At 43.1% G+C, this 7,339-nt stretch overlaps 1 pseudogene; it reads right to left on the reverse strand.

The window, feature by feature from the left end:
* Nucleotides 1–1,841: 1,841 nt before the first annotated feature.
* On the reverse strand, nucleotides 1,842–3,475 carry LOC131246702 (UDP-glycosyltransferase 88A1-like; annotated as a pseudogene).
* Between the last annotated feature and the right edge of the window lie 3,864 nt (nucleotides 3,476–7,339).

Genomic DNA, 7,339 nt, shown 5'->3' on the forward strand with positions numbered 1-7,339 from the left:
CTATTGGCCGAGTCGAGTTTGACTCGTGTACAATTATTATTAAAGGACGTGAGTTTGTTACTCCCCGGTCCGGGCTGGTCCCAAGCTTAGCATTGGGATGAGGCTTTAAGTGGTCACTGTGATGTATGGATTTTATCCATATTGTCCATTCATTTTCCATATCGTTTTAGGGTATAAACCCAAAAGTAGGAAGATCTAAGGCTCAAGTGGACCACACCATGTAAGCGATGGTGATAGTGACACTCACCGTTGAAACCATCTTAGGGTCCACTATTTGTTTGACATCCAACTTATTCATAAGGTCAGGTAGGTCTCGATGAAGAAAACACAAATATCAACTTAATCCAAAACTTCTGTAGCTCCTAAGAAGTTTTTAATGGCAGGCATTCAATCCCCATTGCTCTCTATGGTCTCATTCACTTGAGATTTGGATCAGCCTTATTTTTGGGTTCATGCTCTAAAATGATCTCATAAAATGGATGTAACATATATACCATGTGGAGCCCATAGAACTTTACTATGTCAAGTGTGTGGATGTCATGCCTCGAAAATCAACACCCGATTATAGAGACCTTGTTCTCAAGTTTCCGGGTGTGAACCAAATGAAACACATGTGTGACCTTATTTAGATTTACATTCATTTCACATACGAATAATCAGAGTAGCGCAATTCAACTTAGAGGATCCTATTTATAGTGCCAACAATGGTGCAAAGGCCCTGAGGCCTAGGTTTTTTATTATACTAGCCCTATGGGAGGGTGTTTCTAACTTTCGAGGTCTATTAGGGGTGTAGGGGTTGATATACATCGTAGGATAGTTGGCTCTAGTGATGATTTACGTATAGATACGATCGACCTGCATTTGGATGCACCAATCAACGGGTATGAATAAAAGTTAGTTTAATGGTCACCGACCATCAATCGGGCCCGCGACTATATAGATTTGCATAGGACATCGCTCTAGATCATTATTCTAAAATTGGTAGCGATCTAACAGCTTGAAAGCCATAACTTGGACAAAGACCGGATGTAGACAATTAACTTAAGTTCTTAATTAATTTCAAGAATATTTGCATATCTCATGCACTGACCTTGCAAGTCCAAGTTGAGAAATTTGATATGCGATCTTGGCTTAATGTCTCGTGATAGACGTCAAACTTGTTAAGACGGACACCTTTCTATAGTCTCGGGTTTATTGGCCCACTAATGAGCGATTTAGAGCTTGTTTAGATAATCAAGGTAATTCGGTAATGAATTGGGTAGCGAGATTTCTTATGTGTGATGATTATGGTTTGGATTAGTTATGTTTATAGTGTGACCTATTTGTAATTAGTGAAAACGACAATTCGATTCCAATCACCTTAAACCATTGGTTCTTAGACTAAATGAGTAATTGGGTCAGTTTTGTTCGTTAATTAAGATCCGACTCCTAGTTGTCTCTGCTTTTGGTAGGTCTTTATTTAGTTGTGATCGTCTTAATTAAGTCAACGATAGGTCAACTAAGTTTGGGATATGAATAAAGAAATCATGAAGTTAAATTCGATGTTTAAGTAATCGGGTAGATTAGTTGACTTCCTACAGTTGATTAATTGGATTTGTATAGTTCTTTACTGGTACCATCCGCGTATAGGCTCACCTCAAGCATTAAGAGTTAGTATGTGACAATGTAAGCTAGTTGATTAATTAAATTTGTACGGTTCTTTACTTGTACCACCCGCGTATAGGTTCACCTCAAGTATTAAGGGTTAGTAAGTTATAATGTAAGCTAATTATAGAAAAAAAATTTCTGACTGTTTTTGAAAATTTAAAATATTAAAAATCTAAGACAGTAGAGTTACAGTGTCACATGGCAATCTGCGTTCGGTATGATTCTTCCCCTCCCTAGCCGTGGGCTACAGGCAATAGTGTAGCGATGGAGCATTACCATGAGATTAGAACTAAATTCATACAACGATTTTTCGAATTACATGGAAAAGAAAAGAAAGATAGATGAGAGGGGATGATTCTTCTCAACCTCCAGTCCATAACTGGGCTAACTCAGTTAAGGCTGTATAAGAAGAGCCGCCCTCACTCATAGCTGCCATCGAACTCTCTTTCATAGCCAAGAGCCGTTGAGAGAGGGCCTTTCCTTGTTTTGATTCCATAAGCTCTCGAACCCCCCTCTCCAACTGAGACGCCTTCACGAACCCCTTGTCATCCATTTCTAATGGGAGGGCAATCTTCATCTCCTCCACCATAAACACCTTATTCATATGCTGCTCTGCGTAGAGGGGCCATGCAAGCATTGGCACCCCTTCGCAAACTGCTTCCAAAGCTGAGTTCCAACCGCAGTGAGTCACGAACCCACCTACCGATTCCCGTTTCAACACGGCCACCTGTGGGGCCCACGATTTTACCACCATTCCCCTGTCCTTGGTCCGCTCCATGAAGCCTTCCGGCAGTAAAGCGTCCAAATCGGGCTCTGGCGGTGCTAAAAAGCGCTGGGTCTTGTCTTCTGTTGGCGGACTGCGCACACCCACAAGAACCTCTGCCCGCTCTTCTCCAGCCCCATCGCTATCTCCTTCAGCTGCGCAGCAGAGAACAGCCCCAAGCTCCCAAAGCACAAGAACACGACACTCTCGCGTGGCTGCGAGTCAAGCCACACCAGGCACTCGGACTTGTCAGGATTGTCACTGGGCGCGATCAACGGCCCGATACAAGAAATGGGCGGCGTGGGACCATCCGGAACGCAGGATCCCTCCAAGATGGCGTTGATGGTTCGGCGCTCGAGCGCATGGAAGGTGTTGACGATGACACGGCTGCATTTGGTTAGCTGGGAGGTAATGTACAGGAAGAAATGGTAGGCTTCGTCATTGCGATCGAGAGTGGGGAGAGGCATAGATGAAGCTGGGAAGGGTGGCACGCCCGGCACGTGGAGAGGGATGTGCAGGTCTTTGTAGTTTGTGGAGTGGAGGCGATGGAGGATGGGGAAGTGAAGGAATACAGCAAGGACAGCAGCTCCTGAAGTGAAGAAGCAGTAGGTAGGGATGTTGAGTTGGGCAGTAACGTCGAGAACAGGAGCACAGAATAAATCGAAGACAAGGGCGCGGATTGAAAAAGAGAGGGAAATGGATTGGAGGGTTTGAAGGACGCTGGGTTTGTTGAGTTGGAGGCATCGGAACATGAAGGTTTCGTGGTGGGCTGAAGTAGAGGAGTAGGAGGAGAGAGAGATGGGGGAAGGGATGTGGTGGAAGGTGATGGATGGATGGGAAGATGAGACGCGACGGATGTAAGGAGCAGTGGAACCGGTGTTGATAGGGGCTTCCGGGATGAGGATGGAGATGGTGGAAAAGGCAGAGGTAATGGAAAGTATGCGCTTTCCAAGCTCGACCATCGATATAAGGTGGCCCATCCCTGGAGATGGATAGAGGACGATTGTATCTCTCTTTCTCTCGATCTTCTTCTCCTCTCTCTTTACTCTTTTCGTTTGCTGTGAATGCGTATCCAAATTATATAAGAGATAGATGGACTGAGGACTGTCTTTGTCCACGTCATTGATGAGCTCAGAGTACATTGAGAAGGAGTGATCAGAGATAGATGGACTGCTGATTGGGTACTAAATAAACTATATAGAGCCCACTATAATGTATGTATCTTATCCAATCCGTCCATCCTTTTTACCAAATCATTTTAGATCATGTTACTGAAATTTAATTATATAAAAAGCTAAAGTGGACCACACCATACGAAACAGTGTGAATTGAATGACTACTGTCGAAAACTTATAGAGGTCGACAAGTTTTGTATCAAGCTGATATTCGTGTTTTACCTTCATCCATGCCTGATGATTGATCAGGGCTATCCATATCCTGTGTCCGGGATCATGTCATACAGTTGCTCATCAATCAAAACCGTGCAGGCTTTTGACTAAGTCGGGAGCTTTCAACACGAGCAATCATTTTGCTACAATAATTCATCTCGCGGGATGGGTGGTAAACCGGCAGAGCCGGTTATGGTAGAGTCATCTCCCCACTGTACACGTGGTAGTCTGATGATTTGGCAAGTCGTCCGTACAGCTGGGGCTTATTCTTGTAGGGTAAAATGAGGTGGGGCATCGTATCGTAAATGGGCCATAAATGGGTCGTACAGTTGTAAATTTCTCGTGGTAAACCGGTAGAGCCGGTTATGGTAGAGTCATCTCCCCACTGTACAGGTGGTAGTCTGATGATTGATCAGGGCTATCCATCCAATGGACCCTATCAGGGATTGCCTTAAGTTTCTTAATCAAATCCACTCAACCATCCAATCCATCAAACGTTTCTTCACTGTCTTATAACTCAATGTTCGGCCATTAACTATTCTATGCTTCGACCGTTATTTTGAGGGCCACAGATCAGACGGCTAGTGCTATCTGATCTGTGTACGTTTTAAAGTATTTGCTATCCAGGAGAGCGAAAATTAGATGGACGGTCTCAAACGATCAACCAAGCAGCGATGAAGTACTGGCCTAATCGTAAAATCTACAAGCGTGCTGCATGTAACTTGCACGGAGAGGGGTTTGGGCACTCGGTAGTTGAAATGAGATGCGGTGCACTGCAGATGGCTGTTTTTAGTAGAGTGGTTTGAGAATAAGATTCCAAGACCACCCCCCCACGACACAATACTTCTGACAGTTTTGGTACGGTACGTCCCGAGCTATTCATCTTTTAAAGTCAGAACTGTAGCCGTTGGATCGAGGGTCATATTTCAACGATCCAAACCTTTTATATGACAGGCCTTAAGGTTATTGGCCAGAAGTCTCTTATACTGGAATATTTCAAACTAAGAATTATTTAACTGTTTTCATATAAACTTGAACTGAAGCTTTTAGCTGACATTTCATGATATATCGATGTTTAAGATTTTTGGGTATAATAAGCCATCCACGTTCAGGCTCATCATATAGACCCTGTGAACGGTTGTTGGATTGCAAATAAACATCAATGTGGGCCCTAAGAAGGTTTCAATGGTGGGGGTCATTAATTCCACTGTTTCCTTGGTGTGGTCTACTTGAGATTTGGTTATGCGTAAGTTAAAGTATATGGACGGCGTTGATAATACATATAAATCACAGTGGGCCCCACAGAATTTACTCAGCACTCTCCTCTGCATGCCAGCCGCTCCCCCGATTGTCGAAAATGATTCCCTGGTGAATATCTCTGACATGAGTTAAAGGTGCGTGAAATCCACGCCCTCTGTTGAGATGAGATGCTGTACCGCACACCAGGGAAAAGGATTGGCTACTCCCCCTGCCACCATCCCTGTCGCTGATGGTCGGTGCTTTATGGGCCCCACCATGATGTATGTGTTTCATCCATTCCGTTCATCCATTTTTACAGATCATTTTATGGCTTGATCCAAAAAATAAGAGGGATATAAATCTCAGGTGGACCACACCACATAAAAACAATAGTAATTGGATATCCACCATTAAAATCCTCCTAAGGTCCACTGTACTGTTTATTTGAAATCCAATCCATTGATTACGTCATACCGACCCAGATCAAGGGAAAAACAAAAATCAGCTTGATCCAAAACTTCTATGGCCCCCAAAATGGTTTTTAATGGTCTACGCTCATTTGACACTGTTTCCTGTAATGTGGTACACTTGAGATTGGGATATATCTAAATTTTTGATCTCTTATAGTAAAAGAATCTATAAAAATAGATGGACGGCATGGATGAAACACATACATCATGGTGGGGCACACAAAGAACTGACCACCAGCCATTGGCTGGTGTCAGGGGGAGTACCAATCCGTTTCCGCACACCAACTACGTAGCTGGAGCGGACTCTGATTAGCTACTGACAGTTCGAGTAGTCGCGGACGGAAGCGGATTGGCCTCACATCAGCTATGCTTTAATGACGTGAGTAAGCTACGTAGGGTCTAACCATGAGGCATTTGTTATATCCAAACCATTCATCCATTTGTAGAGTTAGCCTTAAGGCTGAGATGAAAAATAAGCCAGATCTAACATCAAGTGGACCACACTACAAAAGATAGTAGAGGATTAAACGTCTACAATTGAAACCCTTTTTAGGGTTACGTAAGTTTTGAATCAATATCAAATTTGTTTTTCCTCCTTATGAACAGAAAGGATGGAAGATAAGCTTTATTGTGAGCCCTATGAACTGTTTAACCGTGAAAATCATTATCTCTGCTGCTGATTGGGGTGTGGTCCAGATGATCTTTGGATATGATTATTTTTTAGATAATGCTCTAAAATAATCTCTGAAAATAGATAAATGATATAGATATAATATGTACATCACTGTGGAGCCCTAACTTTAACCTCCTTTAAAACGTCTTCACACGACACGTACCAACACCACTATATAACTGTGGTACATCAGCCAATCCGCTGCCGGCGCGGACTCTCCTGTCAAAGGCTTTTTGGAGTGGAAGCGGATTGCGTACCGAGTAACTTGCTACGCTAAGCATTTTGAGTAGGCTCTGTGGAGTTTAATATATATCCAGTCCGTCAATCTATTATTTTTTTTCCCTTCATCCATTAAATTTTTTATCACGTGAAAAGTTTAGATGGCAAATAAACATCATTGTAGGGCCTGCAACGTTTCAAGCGTGGAAATCATTATTTTCACTGTTTCTTGTGGTATGGTCCACTTGAACTTTGCATAAGTTTTAATTTTTGGCTCAACGCCTGAAATGAGCTTGGAAAATGGATAAATGGTGTGGATAAACCACCTACATTCACAGTGGCCAAACTGAGAGTTTACTTTGTACAATAAGAGGCACTGAGTAACTCAGTACGCAATCCGACTTCTTTTGGAGTATTAGGGTGGATTGCACGCCTTTCAAGACGGTGTAAGTGGATTACATGCAATCCCATTGGATTGCTGTATCCGGCGGCCCAGGTATGGCGTGTTTGGACGGGCTGATGGCAATCCAGAATGCATACAGTGATTGTGTTTGGATGGGCTGCTGGTCGGTGCTCCGTGGGACCCACCACAATGTATGTGTCTCATCCATGCCGTCCATCCAATTTAACAGATCATTTTATGACCTGACAACAAAAATAAGTTATATCCCAATCTTAAATGGACCACATTACAGGAATCTCATGTGACTCTACTCGAATTTTGGGTCCTCTTCAATTTTGGTTGAGTTTTTTAAAATTATCTCGGAAAAACAGATGGATGGGTTGAATTTCTCACAAACATCACAGTGGGCCTCACCTAAAATCCTTAGGCAGGAACTTCATGCTAAAGTCTTTTACAGGAAAAGTAGGCAGAACAAGAAAGTAGGCAGAACAAGGCTCAAGTGGACCACACCACATAAGCGGTGTTGATGGTGAGACT

This window comes from Magnolia sinica, chromosome 5 (assembly GCF_029962835.1).
Source record: "Magnolia sinica isolate HGM2019 chromosome 5, MsV1, whole genome shotgun sequence".
NCBI lineage: Eukaryota > Viridiplantae > Streptophyta > Magnoliopsida > Magnoliales > Magnoliaceae > Magnolia > Magnolia sinica.